Below are 16,507 nucleotides of genomic sequence, written 5' to 3' on the forward strand. Positions count from 1 at the left end.
ATTTTCAGGATGTCGAATGAACCTAGACTTGACTTTCCCATGCTTGACTCAACAGGCTCGGATTACCACAGTTGGGTAACCGATGTTGAGAACCACCTCACTTCAAAGGGAATATTACCCATAATCCAGGCACCTAACCCGGATCGTGTGTTAGTGCGAACACCTACAAAGCATGTTCAAACAGTTATCTTGATGTGATGCCATATGGACAAGGCACTCAGATTGGAGTATATGTCGATCAAGGATGCAAGCGAGCTATGGGTAGCGCTAGAAGAGTGCTTTGGCAATGTCCAAGATTCCCTCTTCCCTAACTTGAAGGTTCAATGGAACAATCTGCGCTTTGCTTATTTCAAGTGTGTTGCTGAATATAATACAGAAGCTCTTCGCCTACAATCATGTTGAGGTTTTGTGGACAACTTGTCACAGAGTAAGAGCTAATTGAGAAAACTCTCTCCACCTTCCCCGTTTCAGCCATTGTGGTATCAAAGTAATACTGCATTGAAGTCAATACTGGACGGATCATGAGGTTTCATCTGCTTATCAATCTCATATCTGTAGCTGAGAAACATGATAACATACTCGTAAGGAATTATAATTCAGGCCCATTGGAACTAAAAACGTTCATGAGGAGAATTATAATGCACCCAAAAGAAGGCGCAAGGAGCGAAACCCTAAGAATAAGGGATATGAGGGACGTATGGGTCCATATAACCGCCCTAGCAAGGAAGGAAACTGTAGGTTTAGTGCTGATACACTTGGTGACAATGCCACACGTGGGAGAGGTGATCGTGGTATCCCTGGTCGTGGTGGTGGCACCATGGCTCGTGGTGGAGGTGTCATGGGTCGTGGTGGTGGCACCAACCCTCCTAAGGAACACCCACAACGTGCACCTCAGTTAAAGGGAGGCAACCACAATGACATGTGTCATCGATGTAGATCAAGTGAGCATTGGTTCAAGCAATGCAAGGCAAGCGAGCAACTAGCTTCAAGATACAGGGCATACAGGGACCTGAGGGAGCAAGAAGTGTACCTTGCAAAAGAAGAAGAAAATGGTGGAGACATCATCTCACCATAGAGGACTTCAAAGCTAAGGATGAAGTGCACAAGGATGCCGCAGACTTTGATTAGATTAGTCCTTTTATTTTCCAAGAATTTTTGTAATGACAATATGCCTTAGTCAATAAATGACAATTGTATTAAACTCTTTCTTATGTGGTGCACCCAATGAAATATGATGTCTAGGAAAGTCATTGAGACTAATGGTACTTAAGAGAGCTTCACTCCACCAACATCTCTCTCTACTTTCCTGGTCATATTTGATTGGAGTTATGAAACAGATAGAGTGACTACAATGTGTCATAGTTTGATTTTATTTTGGATTAGACTTTTTGGGATCTTTGATGTAATCATTGGCTATCTTTATTAATAAAGTATCGTATTATTATTCGATATCATGGACATGTTTTAATTCCGAACTTTATTATTTTTCAGTATGTTTCCTGGAAAGTTGGAATGCCTTGTTGATAGTGGCACCACACATACTATATTGAGACATAGGCAACTATGTCTATGGATGACACCTAGTCGATCTTCTATGACTACGATGGCTGGACCATCACAATTGATTCATGGTCGAGGACCAGCTCAATTTATATTGCCAAATGGCACAAGTATTAATGTCATCGAAGCTCTATATGCTCCTAGGGCTGGAAGGACCCTATTGAGTTTTAAAGATATAAAAACCAATGGTTTTCATGTGGAAACACATTGTGAGAATGGACAAGAGTTCCTTTGCATCACCTCTAATGACTATGGACATAAACAAGTATTAAAGAAACTTATGTGTCGATCTCGTGGGTTGTATGTAACCACTATTCGAATTATTGAATCCAATCATGTCATGAGAGATGACTTATGAGATTTTGACACATATAGGCTTTGGCATGACCGTTTGGGACACCTAGGTCGTGATATGATGATCTGTATATTAAAGACTTCACACGGATATCCATTTTTCAAAACGAAAAGAAGTCAGAACCAAAATTCGATCCAAGGTAGGGCTGGCGCCGCCTACCCCCTGCGGCCCAAAAGTGGTATTGACGCCACCAATACCTCCTTGGTTTCTTTTTCTACTTCTAAACTCAATTGTGACTTTGTGGCTCAATTGGATACTTCCCTAGTTGCTTCTAAAGCCCATCTTTTGTTTTGCAAAGTCTGCTCTTTAGCAAAATTAGGATCGAGACCATCCTATGCAAAGGACACTAAAGAAAATATTTCATTCTTACAAAGAATCCAAGGTGATATTTGTGGACCTATTCAACCAACTTGCAGACCATTTAGATATTTTATGGTGTTGGTTGATGCATCGACACGATGGTCACATGTCATGCTATTGTCCACAAGAAATGCTGCATTTGCTAAACTCCTAGCACAAATCGTTAAATTAAGGGCTCACCATCCTGATCATCCCATTAAGTCAATTCGTCTTGACAATGCTGGAGAGTTTACGTAAAAAATGTTTGATGACTATTGCATGTCCATTGGAATTGAGGTTGAACACCCTGTTCCTCATGTTCACACCCAAAATGGTCTCGCAGAAGCTGCCATTAAAAGACTTCAAATGGTCGCTAGAGCATTGGTTATGAGCACCAATCTCCTTGTTTCTGCTTGGGGCTATGCAATATTGCATACAGCTGTGCTTATTCGTCTGAGGCCTACTGCCACTCAACCCTTTTCTCCGTCCCAGATGGTTACTGGATATAAGCCTGATGTCTCACACTTACGCATATTTGGGTGTACAGTTTATGTGCCAATTGCGCCGCCACAGCGCACCAAAATGGGTTCTCAAAGACGATTAGGCATTTATGTTGGATATGACTCTCCAACCATTATCTGCTACTTAGAACCCTTGACAGGTGATCTATTTACCGCTAGATTTGTGAATTGTCATTTTGATGAGACAGTCTTCCCATCGTTAGGGGGAGATAGGAACAACAATGTTCAACATGAACTACAGGAATTGTCGTGGTCTGTCCCCATTTTGTCTCATCTTGATCCCCGAACCGCACAGTCCAAAATTGAAGTGCTGAGAATTCTCAATCTTCATAACGTAGCAGACTCTATGCCTGATGCGTTTTCTGATATCACTAAAGTGACAAGATCACATATATCTGCTGCAAACTTGCCTGCAAGAATTGATGTCTCTAAAAATCATGGACATGGCGCCACCCCTAGGGGTATTGGGCATGGCGCCTCCACCACTAATAGTGATGGCAATGTGGCTCAGGCCGGGCTCCCAGGAAGGAAACGTGGGATGCCCAAAGGTTCGATGGATTCTCGCCTGAGAAAGAAAGCGAGTTTGGCACAGAAAGATCCATTAATCATCGACATAAATAACCCGTCTCATCAAGATATTCCGGATTATGGTTATGTCCAAGAGACATCAATGAGGGACGCTCCAATGTTAGAACCAATTCCAGGGAATAGGAAGATCTCCATGAATTACACTAGTGTACATGAGATGTTGAATCGAGATTCTATTATCTTTGATGATGTGTTTGCATATTCTATTGCTCAAGGAATTATAGAACACGATGAAATCGAACCTCGCTCCATTGAGGAATGTCTACGAAGAGCAGACTGGCCTAAATAGAAAGATGTGATCTAGGTTGAATTGGATTCACTAGCAAGGAGACAGGTATTTGGGCCTATAACGCTGACACCCCCAAGTATAAAGCCTGTTGGCCATAAATTGGTCTTTGTTAGAAAGTGTAATGAGAAAAATGAGGTTGTTAGATACAAAGCCCGCCTTGTAGCGCAAGGTTTTTCACAACGCCCTAGAATCGACTATGAGGAGACATATTCTCCCCTAATGGACGTTATAACGCTCTGCTACCTTGTCAATTTGGTAGTTTCTGAAAAAATTGACATGAAGCTTATGGATGTGGTTACAACATATCTCTATGGGGATCTATATTTAGAGATATATATGAAGGTTCGAGATGGACTTCAATTACCCAAGTCAAGTGGCTCTAAACCACGGAGCGCGTTTTCAATAAGATTAAGACACTCACTATATGGATTGAAACAATTCAGAAGGATATGGTATAACCATCTAAGTGACTACTTGATTGGGAAGGTATATGTCAATAATGAAATATGCCCATGCGTGTTTATAAAGAGGACAAGTTCCAGATTTGCAATTGTAGCAGTTTATGTCGATGACATGAACCTAATTGGAACTCTAGATGAGTTAAAGGAAACTGCTAAGTACTTGAAATCTGAATTTCAGATGAAAGATCTTGGGAAAACACGGTTTTTGCCTCGGACTAGAACTCTTGCACCGTAGTGATGGGATTATGATCCATCAGTCAGCATATACTCAAAAATTATTAAGGCGCTTTAATGAAGATAAAGCAAAGCCTGTGAGTACTCCAACGATCGGTCGTAGTCTTGAGCCTGAAAAAGATCCATTTCGTCCAAGGGATGAGGACGAAGACTTATTAGAGGCTGAAGTGCCCTATCTAAGTGCAATAGGCATATTATTGTACTTAGCTCAATGCACAAGACCAGACATCACATTCTCCGTGAACTTGTTAGCTCGACACAATTCTGCGCCAACACACCGCCATTAGATTGGCATAAAAACAATCTTTTGATACTTGAGAGGTACGATTGATATAGGCTTGTTCTATCCCTATAGAGAGAAAAGAAATAACAGAAGTGTGGGATCAGACTCCACAAGGCAAAACGCCACCTTCCGTACTCCTCCTCCCTTCCATCAAAATGACAACGATGTCTTGATAGGTTTTGCTGATGCAGGGTATCTCTCTGACCCTCACAAAGGTACTCCCAAACAGATTATGTCTTTACCATAGGAAGCACTGCGATATCTTGGAGGTCTACAAAGCAGACCCTTGCTGCTACTTCCTTAAATCATGCAGAGATTATCGCTCTACATGAAGCCGTGCGAGAATGCATATGGCTAAGGTCTATAGTTAGACACATTTGAGGAACTTGTGGTTTGAAGTCTACCACAGATGAACCTACATGCATTTATGAAGATAATGCAGCTTGTATTGAGCAAATGAAGTTAGGTTTCATCAAGGGCGACAACACCAAGCATATATCGCTAAGTTCTTTTACAATCAGTAACAACAAATACTTCTAAATATTGAAGTGAATCAAATCCGTTTAGAGGATAATGTAGCAGACTTGTTTACCAAGTCGTTACCTAAATCCACCTTCGAGAAACATGTGAAGAGCATCAGATTAAGAAAGTTATCCGAACTCCCATAATTGTAGAAATCAGAGGGAGGTATGATGTCTACATGTTCGATCTCAAAGAGTGAAGGACGTGTTGTGCTTTTTTTGCCCTTCGACCATGGTTATTTTTGTTCCATAGGGTTTTTGTTACCTGGCAAGGTTTTTAGTGAGGCAACGATCAAAACTTCATCACCGAGTTTGAGTGGTATAAGGGGGAGTGTTGAAGGATGTCGACTACTTCACATTCACGGGCGTTGTGTTCTTTTTCTCCTTCGACCAAGGTTGTTTTTTCCCACAGGGTTTTTATTACTTGGCAAGATTTTTGACGAGGCAATTTAGAAGCGCATAGCAGAGGCAACACTATTGACATGGAATATCCAAGGGGGAGTGTTGTAAACGATAATAACTATTCATGCAATAAGTATTGCTTAATGTATGCGATTGACAAACTAGTAATGTATGCGATTGACAGACTCGTAATGTATGCGATTGACAGACTCGTAATGTATGCGATTGACGGACTCGTAATACATGCGATTGACATACTTGTAATGTGCGATTGATTAGTATAGCTATTATGTATTGCCTTTTGTATACATGATGTAACCCTATATAAACCTCATGGTGAGATGAATAGAATACAATTATCCAATTCTCTACAACATAAACTTCAAACAATTTTTCACACAGCTCGGCTCTTTTCTAGAGTCTTGGGCCTTTTTCCCAGAACTTGAAGTGCAAAGCCCTCAGCTCTAGCATCTTCTCAAACTCTTCAATTGGAAGCCCCTCGGTTTCTGGGACGAAAATGAGGACAAAGATCAAGGCCGGAAAGGAAATGATCCCGAATATCAGGAATGTCCAAGAAGTTCCAATTGCCTAAGTCAGAAATAGGAAGGACTGTGCAACAATGAGGTTTGAAATCCAGTTGGCTGTAGCTGCTATTCCTCCACACACGACGCAATACCTTAAAGGATAGATCTCTTAGTTGACAATCCATTGCACAATGCCCATTCCCGGAGAAAAAAATGTGATGTAAAGGGCCAGGCCAATTAGTGCAAGCCAAACCATACTTGCTTGGACATCCCCTTGTGTACCACAACCTGTCTTCTCCATGGCAACTATCCTTTGTTGTATCATTTGAGATCAAACAAGCTCTCGGAAGTAGCTGCAATAGTAGCAATGATAACAATGAGGATGAATTCGAGCACAGCAAGAAAAAACAAGAAAAGTTTGCAACTATTCCTGGAATAGATAGGAATAAGGTTGTTTGAGTTCAAAGTTGTGTTTTTACCTTATCAACCTTTGAAGCACAGAACCCACAGTCCGGAGATGAAGACTTCAAACACTTCATGCAGTCCCAAGCTGCAGAGTTTCCGGCTGAACTATAATCTAGACAAGTGTAGTTTGTGAAATGAGATGTTTCAATCAGGCTTATGAGAGGCGAATGAGAAGTAGTCTCATGGAAAACTGCTAATAAAAGACCAAGTGCAATAATAACTCCAAGCAAACTGATGATTAGAAGCTTTTTCCTGCCAGTTCTGTCAATGAAGTATATGCTCACAATGGAGCCGAAGGCATTGAGACTAGCAGTTACAAGTGAGAGAAGCAGTGCCGTTTGATTTGATGCAAAGCCTGCCAACAAAACTATGGTGGGATTGTAATACATCACCGTATTTATTCCCACAAACTGTTGGAAGACTTGAAGGCCAACACCAGCTATTAGTCCTCTTTGCACCGTTTTCGTTCTCAAAAGCTCAACAATGCTAATTTTCTGGAAAATTGATGAAGCTCAGTTTCTAATGACTCTTTCAATGCTTGGATTTCTATTTCAACCCATCAGCTGAGTATAATTTCCTCAGTATGGTTTTTGCTTCTTCCCTCCCCTTTTGTGAGAAAGTATATAAGATTGTTCAAGCATTTGACATTGAGTTTTTCAATATGACTATAGCCTTTATACTAAATACTTATTACGAAGTGCTTGAACAATGCACATGTACATGATCTTAAAACTTCGAAGACTACAAGTCACTAGGAATACTACTATTACATAACCGCAAGTAACTACTTTATGGAACTAATTAAAAAGACTAAAGGTCTCTAAGTTTAAAATAAACAGAAACACCTTTCAGAATAGCCAACGTGGAGATTCTGGAAGGAGCAGCATTAGGATGAACTGCAGAAGAGCTGTAATTCCTGCAACTCCAAGCATCCACCGCTAAGTCCCTGGAGCCTAAACATAAACATCCGCACGTAAGACTTCAAGTCCTAAACAAATAGCCACTTAATAAGCATAGGCTCCAAGTAATAACATCATTACTTGCCTTGGTGGAACCCAAATTGATGAGGTAAGATAGGAACTGCCCACCAGTAATGAGAAGCCCATTGGTACTAACAAGGGCACCTCGGATTTTGGCAGGAGACCTTCCGAGATGTACAAGGGAGCTCTCATTGATGCCATTCTAACACCAAGTCCAACAAAAACACTGCAAACAATGAGAAGAGCTAGGTTAGGAGCTGAGGCCATGATCACAGTGTTTGTACCCACATTTGCATGTCCACTCAGACATAGCTAATGTGCATATAGTTATTGAATGTTGTGAATTACAATAAGCCGCTCAAGTGAACAAATGGGTCGATGACCAGAAACTAGGCCAATGAATAATTAGACAGTTCATTTGGTCCAAGACAAATTGGATAAAAACTAGGCCAATGGAGGGTTTCGAAAGTTAAGCCGTTGGTTATCAGCCAGCTGGTAGTCATCAATTGAAAAGAAGGTTTATTGTCTAAAAGCCCATCGGCTGGTTGTTCAAATCATGCTAGTCAGTTTCCAACTTGGACTCAGCAACTTGGGAAGACAATAGCCGACAGACAGAGAAGGTTGATAAGTGATAAAGATGAAATTTGATCAAGTTAATATCGACTTGAAGTTCACGTCAGCCGATAAGGAGAGTTTAACCCAAGTTAGTTTGCTTCAAGATTAGTTCCAGCCGTTGATGACGATCATCAAAGCCAATCAAGATGGAGTCCAGCATCAAATTAGCTGAAGATAAGCATCAGAGCCAAATCAAGATAGAGTCATTAAGCCACGAGGAGCCCGAATTCCACTCAACTTCAAAGAGTCAAGAGATCAGTTCAAGTCATAGAGCAACCAATATAAATAGAAGCGTCGACAGAAGACATCACACACACAACTCCAGAAACTCAAGCCATCAAGTTTTTCTTGCTTTCGTCTTACCTTTTGCTTAGGTAGAATTTCCGTTTGTCCATTAGTTAGTTTGCTCTGCTAGTTACAATTTCAGTTGCTTTACTTTCCTTGTAGCCTAGTATCGATTTTGAATTGTTTTCTTTGTTTCATTCAAACAATAGTTAATAATTTTCAGCTCTTCCAGATTTCAGTTTCGTTGTTATTATCTTTTATTTGCTCCTTATTGTCTTTATGCTTTATTTGTTTGATCATGTTATTTACTGTTCGTAGTCGCATAGTAGCTATTAAACTTGAAGATTTCATTCGTTACGAGTTCACTTTTACTGTTACTTGTTATTACTTGGATCCAATTGACCTAAGCCCTGTGACCAGACAATTCGTATTCACTCACACTCTCACAACCACACCTAATTCACCTGACCTTCAGCCATCAAGTCCTTGATCCAAAGGCAGCGAACTATGGACTGAGAATAAGTTCCTTCCTCAGCTAACAATTGTTTGATAAGTCAGATCTACATCCACTACACCTACAATTGCACACTTGGCCTTCTGGCCGTGTGCTGACACGCTCCACAATCTATTCATCGAGAAGGTCATTTGTTCCTTGATCCCTCGGCCATATAGGCCAAGGACGTGATTTTCAGAGGTAACGCACAGCACCAATGAAAAATAGGAAATCTGCTATAATTAAGGATTTCACTTCTTCTTCCATACCGATCGTTCGACCATCCCCTATTGCAGCTCCAATGATGGCTCCGGGCACTGCCATGCTCACTATACTCTCCTAATTATTTCACAACACGTACCATAAGCACAAAACACTATTTTAAATTTAAACTACAATTTTCACAACCTTGTGACCTTGTTACAGAAATACAGATGGTAAATTAAGGTAATATTTTCAGTCTCAAAAATACTTAACAAGTCCACAATGAAGTGCTAATTTTCAGATTATGAAAGCAAGAATCATGTACTAGATGTTCTAGATAATTCTTCGAAAACCCATGCATGTCTTGATTTTGCTCAAACGATCTGTTATCAAAGACTTCATACAGAAATGTGCTGAATTCCAAGAACATTGTTCTTGCATAATTTGTAAAATATATCTTGATTTTCCAATTCATATAAGGGTGGGCTTGATATAGTAACAATAGAGCAGATTATAAATTTATAATCAAAAACTGAATTTTGATATCTTAGAAAGACTCAACCAAAAAAGGATTAATATATTGTTGTAAAAGCTTTCAACTTTGCTCATCACCTTTATATCACCTAGCTGCTATGTGCCATGTGTAGCTCTTGCTATCTAAATGCAATCATGTATTAATCATGTTAAGGAGATTGGTGATGATGGAGGAGATTGTAAATTTGACAAATTAGAGGGGCCATTATAGTCTCTTTACCTGTAAGACAGTCTCTCTGTCCACAGACTTGGAAGTCATCCCTGATGTAAAGAAGAGCTCCTGATATAACTCCTGCATATTTGTCCATTAGAGAGACACAAAGTCAGTACTGAGTCACACTGACACAGTCAAAAGCACACACTGAGTCACTGAGTCATCACCTGTGTCATAGCCAAAGAGGAGGCCACCAATTCCAGCAGAGAAGGCCAGACGAAGAACATATGGGTTCTTCCATGCCAAAGAGAAACAGTCTCTGAAAGCTGATGAATCTGCCTCTACATGTAGTCCTCCCTCCATAAATTACTTCTCAAAAGAAACAAAAACTAAAATAAACAACCAAAGGCTCAACCTTTAGTAGTTACTAGTAACAAAAGGGTTTCTGGTCGGTTTAAGAGAAATAGAGGAAGAGAGAACTGAGTTTAGCTTTCCCAAGAAAATGGAAACCGGAGAAAGTGAGTGAGAATTTATGTTTATGGGCGTCTTCTTATTCATTTTATTTTTTTTGCTACAGAGTTTGTTAGTGAAATAGATTACTACTACTTTTTCATAACAGTTTTGCGCACACTTCTCTGACCTACCTTGTCAGGGCAAAAAGAGCTAACAATTGCCTTTTAACAATGACAATAGCATGCTCTTTTTTTTTCTTTTTTTTTGAGAAGAACAATAGCATGCTCTAGATCAAGAAGATTAAGAAAAAGGAGTTTGTTGGTTTCTATCTTTTCTAGTAACGTACAAAATGGAAAAGAGGATTAAGAAACTTAGCCTTAGAGAGAGTCAGCTGGAAAGACATGGCTACTACTACCAGCTCCATGTGGAGGTTCAGAAATATGTCGATCAATTTTACTGGGTGGATTCAAACTTCATTATGTGACTCTTGTATTCATATTTTCGTTTCTTGCCAAGTAAATTTGCAATAGAGATATCCGACTACAACATTTTCAAATACTACTTTTGCACATCCATATGTTAGGCTTTTGTCACATTGATGTCAAAAGCAAGGTAGGTAGCAAAAAACAAAGCCAGTTCATGCATGAACCACACAGTCTGCTTCTGCCTAATGTTACGTATACTTGCCAGCCAAATCTGCAGGCCCAATTGTCTATATATAGAGCATAGATTGCGACTAAAGGTGGAAATAACCCTTTAAGCACATTAAGGTGTCGACAAGAGAAGTGTAAACCCATACACATTCCATAAGAGTGTGAATTAACGGGAGAAATCAATTTCCTCACTCTGATTATAAAGTCAATTTTTCAGGCAGAACCGTTATTACTCTATAAGCAAAACTCTTCCATTGTTCTCATCCAACACACACACACAAACACACGCACACACACATAGGGCTGTCAATGGGTCGTGTCGGGTTGGGTTCGTGTCGGGTCAAGGTATTTGTCGTGTCGCAAGATACAAACCCAACCCATTTAATAATCGTGTCAAAAATCTAAACCCAAACCCAACCTATTTATTAAACGGGTTATCCGTTTCCAACCCGCTTAATCCATTTAACAAATAGGTCATGTCATGTTAGACAAAATGACATATTTAAGGGTTAACAATGCAACCCATTTAACTAAAAAAATGCATAAATTGATTAAATTCACTAAAAACTCCACAAGAAGAATAATATAAATAATTATATATATTCATAAATAATTAAATCCAATAATTATAAAGCAAAATATTTCAAATTGTCTAATCCTATGATCAAATACTCCCAACGTCCAAAATTTCAATAAGAAGTATAACATAATCGGGTTATACGGGTTCATTTCGTGTTGGCGGGTTGACCCGTGGCCGACCCATTTATTAAATGGGTCATGGCGGGTTGACCCATGGCTGACCCGCTTTTTAATAGTGCGGGTTCAACCCGCTTTATATCGTGCGGGTTTCGAGTCGTGTTATCGGGTAGTGTCGGAATTGACAGCCCTACACACACATATATATAGGAATTTTCTTAGGTGCGGACGTCCGTACCGAATTTTCGGTACAGATTTCCTGTTTTCGACCACTTTCCGGCCACATTTTTACATCTTAACCGTTCCATTTTTAGGTCCTAGTGTACAGATCATCTCTACAAAATTTCAGAAAATTAGGTGATCGTTAAGGCTTCCAAAACTGCATTTTACACGAACGGACCGAATCTGTCGAACCGGAACCGTTCGTATTTATAATGGTAAATTGCAGTTTTAGATGCCTTAACGATCACCAAATTGGCTGAAATTTTGCAAAGGTGATCTATACACTAGGACCTAAAAACTAAACGGTTAAGATGTAAAAATGTGGCCAGAAAGTGGTCGAAAACAGAAAATCCGTACCGTCCGCTCAGTACAGACGTCCGCACCTGAGACGGACTGTATATATATATATATATATATACATACATACATACATATATACACACACACACACATACATACACATTCAATTTAAAAAGACCATAATATTATAGCTCGTCAGTCCCGAGTGTGAGGGAATGCTAAACGTTTGACCAATCCTCTATTTTCACAAAATGCATCACCATCTTTGCAGTAAGCATTGCAACATTGAGGCCTTGAGGCTATTAGGAGTTACATTGCTCTACATTTATAACCGCTTAGGTGGTTCAAACCGATAAAAGAAAAAATTGCTGATCGTGAAAAAATCAATGGAATTGATTATTACGATGTTATAACATTTCCTTTTAGCACCCATATACAAAATCTTATTTAGAGACAAACCTCTATTTCCGCAAAATGTTATAGGAGACTCAAACACATTCCCTTAGCATTTTGCAAACCCCCTTTCTTGTCCTCGCTTAAGCGTCTTTCACATTTTAACAAATCGCTTCGATTCCAATACAGCCTTAAGAAATAAGAAGACATCTGCAGCTAGCGACAAAATCTTTAATATATGGATGAACATAAATGGAGAAGAGGGAGATTGCCTTTACTTAGGGAAACCCTAATTGTGAACCTTAAAGGGTGTGTGTATATATATGCACTAGTACTAATTCCATCTAAAGAGAGTCTTTCATAAATATGATCATAAACTTCATATTTAGCACAATCAATAACAGACCATCCACATGTAAGTTTTAAAAACCAATGTTACATAAACTGTCCTATATCAAAGGAAACCCATATAAAACGTAGCACTAATTAAATCCAACCAACCAATTTAGAGACTTCTCTCCGTCACAAGTTATAGCGAACATAAATACATAACTGTCTCACTTGCAAAAGAAATTGATGCATGCAAACCCGTTTACATGGTTTTTCCTCTTCTACAATCCAGATAGAAATCAAACCAAACTTCCTTCAATATTCAAAACCTTATTAGGGGATAGGGCATATACATACCAACTTAATTTCCTTGTATCCAAAATGCTCTTATTTACACCCAACAAATCATAATGGACACCGAACTTCCCACCATAAAAAGCCTACCAGCAATAATCATACGTAGAAATTCATCTACAAGCAGCAGACCGGACCAAGACATCGAAGATGATCCACAATTCCGATATACGAGCTTGAAGGACATCATATTGCACTCACCACAAAGCAGCACGGCAGTTTCAGACGAACCATGGAACTATGAGTTCGACCCCTCCAACATTACAATCCGAAACCAGTTGGTGAAGCGTGCGGCCTCGGCTTACGTGCAGTCCGCGGCGATACTAGCCTGTACTCGAAACCAAAGCATCTTAGTGAGCTTCTGGGGGAGGCTCCTGAGGGGGCATTGCGTGGGTTTGAGTTCGGGATGGGATACATATATTAGGAGCCCTATAGAAGCTTGCCTGAGGCCTATTTTACAGTTTTTTGCTTGCATGGTGGGCAATGTGAGGAGTACATTAAACAATTCGGCATCTTGAATCTAATATCAATGGTTCTCGAGAATGAGTTCGTTTTCGCTTTGGTATTTATTTGTGCTTTAATTAGATTTTCTTTCTTTTTGATTTAACCTCCATTTGTATGTAACCATGTTGCGTTTGTCTTGACCATGCATGTAATTATATATGAGTAATTTGCATAGTTGCTTCAATCTTGTATGGACGTATGGTATTGTCACAAGTAGTACTAGTATGTAATATGGACCACGGTTTTGGTTACATGGCACATGTGCAAATTGTTACAAGACAATTCCAGAGTCGTACTTATATTTTTACAATCTCCACATTAATTTTGTTTTTATTTTAATATACCTGTGTTTTATTCGTTTGAACTTACCACTAACTATGAGTTTAGTGATTGATTAAGAATTAATAGCATCTACCTTTAACCCTTCTAGATATATGAGATCCTTAGATTAACAACTGCAGGTTGATCGAAGAACGGAAGGTAAAGTCTGCCTAAAGAGGGGGTTCAGGTTTGATTAGCTTGCCCTTACTATGGGATTGCAACCCTTTTTCAGCCATTTTGCATGCAGCACCTCTATCATTCAAACAATAGAGAGAAGTTTGCCTGAAGAGGGGGTTTGTGTTTGATTAGCTAGTAAGGCTATTCCCTATTGTTTGGAAGCTAGGCATAGGTGCTACATGCAAAATGATCGGGGAAAAGGTTGAAATCCAGTAAGGAAAAACTAATTCCGAAAAAAAAAAAAAAAAAAAAACCTCATTTCACCCCGACCGGCCACATGTTCTGATCTTAATTTATTTCTGGCATAAGATTTGTTTGATCGAAGTTTGAACGTTAACACGCCATTAGGCTATCCATGCCAGAAGCTTTGTTTTTCATTGAAAGCTTACGCCTTCCCAACACTAGCTAGCTTGTTACAAATAGAGCGATTGAAGATCCAATTAGAGTCCCTTCTTTCATTGGCACATGTTTTTAGTTGATCAAATAAATCCCAATTCTGCACTAATTAACATCGCACTTCTGCACAAATACACACAAACACACACACAGTCTTCACATAGCATATCTAACCAGACAGTTAAACTTTGTATAAGAAGTTCCAATAATTACAGTAGTTGCATGGTTCAGACTTCCAGAACCTACCGGTAAAATTGCCGTTGAAAAATCAGTACAAGGCTCACGCGTTCAAAGTCTTCAAAAGACATGAGTAGCAGAGAAGCGTGACTAAGCTATAAGCCAGATGGCTCGTACACTACTGACTCCTTGTCCCCCATTTCAATCCCATGCCAAGTTTGAGCTTCAATTCAGTTTTTTTCCTAAAACTTTCTGATAATCCCAATTAAGTAGTCTCAATCTCAGCTTATAGCTATGGCAGCTCCTCTATAACATGGTCAGAGCATCCTATTTTTGTGTGACTAGGCAAATAAACCTTCACTGTTGAGATTCTATCTTCTTGGACCCCCACTCCCTGCATGAAGCATATATAATATATCTATGACACGTGTACAGATCATGATCATGATCAACTGTCCAAGAGTGTGAAATACCTGTTCTAACCTCGAAGCCCTAGGTTTCTCTCTGATCATTCTGTATAAAGCCTGCTGCTGCAGCCTGCACGTCAATTAAAAGAAAACGAAGGCATGCTCTCTTAACTCCATCACATGTCCGTACGGTTTGGAGTAAATAATCAGTACAGCTGAAGCCGCCTTGCTTTTCCTATTCTGCAGGTATACAACAATATTTGCAGCTCTCTTGCTCCATTTTTTTTTCATTGCTTAGCTTTATAGCTCATTAGCCTTTCTTCTTCTTCTTCTAAGAGACTAAGACCCTCTTTTGTTTCTCTCAAAGAAGAACAGAAATGCAGGTTGCAAAGATGATCAGCAGCGACGCGGCAGCGACAGCAGAAGCGGAAGCGAGTCGTCACGGTATGATGAGCCGGCCCTACGAGATGGTGAGGCAGCTAGGGTCATGCAACGCGGTGGTTGTGTTCAGCGCGAGCGGCTGCCCAATGTGCACCGTGGCCGAGCGCCTCCTCTTCAGCCTAGGAGTTGGCCCCACCATCGTGGAGCTGGACCGCCACGTGGAGGGGCCGGACATAAGGGAGGTGCTCCGAGAGCTGGCGGATGGGCAGGGGCAGCAGCAGCCGGTTCCGGCGGTGTTCATTGGAGGGAAGTTCTTGGGCGGCGTGGAGGCACTGATGGCTTGCCACATCAACGGCAACCTCGTCCCTCTTCTCAAGCACTCCGGCGCTCTCTGGCTCTGATCTGATGACCGATGTCCTGATTCTAAGTCGACTGGTTTCGCTTTTAATTAGTTAATTATAGTTTCAAGAACATGCATCTCTGAAACCCATAATATCAACCGTAGGGTTTTGCTTCTCTCACTTTAGTCTTTGTCTTCTCTAGCTTGCTATTGGCTTATGAGTAGGATAATGATGATAAACTTATATTACGTACAAGCTGGGTTGTACGGCCTATTTCGTGGGTATAACATGAAACATGCTAGCCTAATTCTCATGATAATCATATGTAATATCTTTTTAGCTAGCTAATATATGTATAATTATTAATTAATATTTCAACCAGTTATATCCTCTCCTTATTTTCTTTTGATAAAGCTTGACATCGTGAGTCTTATGAATTCAAGCTTTAATTTCATCATGTTTTATTACCTATATAGCTCGTCAAAATTTTCAGTTCTAGACTTCTAGTCCAACAGTTTTATATACTTCGCTCCTTTTGTTTGAAGGAATTTAATTACCGAACAATTAATTAACATGGACTCTGAGTTGATACAAA

At 39.9% G+C, this 16,507-nt stretch overlaps 1 non-coding gene and 1 pseudogene across 1 annotated transcript; one reads left to right on the forward strand and one right to left on the reverse strand.

Annotated features, from left to right (window-relative positions):
• Positions 1 to 482: 482 nt before the first annotated feature.
• Positions 483 to 11,159, reverse strand: LOC112203095 (annotated as a pseudogene).
• A 2,566-nt stretch (positions 11,160 to 13,725) lies between these two features.
• LOC112203096 lies at positions 13,726 to 16,282 on the forward strand. Its single transcript, XR_005800767.1, has 2 exons — positions 13,726 to 15,436; positions 15,558 to 16,282. It is a non-coding gene; the product is annotated as an uncharacterized LOC112203096 (transcript).
• The last annotated feature ends 225 nt before the right edge of the window (positions 16,283 to 16,507 follow it).

This window comes from Rosa chinensis, chromosome 5 (assembly GCF_002994745.2).
Source record: "Rosa chinensis cultivar Old Blush chromosome 5, RchiOBHm-V2, whole genome shotgun sequence".
NCBI classification, from domain to species: Eukaryota; Viridiplantae; Streptophyta; class Magnoliopsida; order Rosales; family Rosaceae; genus Rosa; species Rosa chinensis.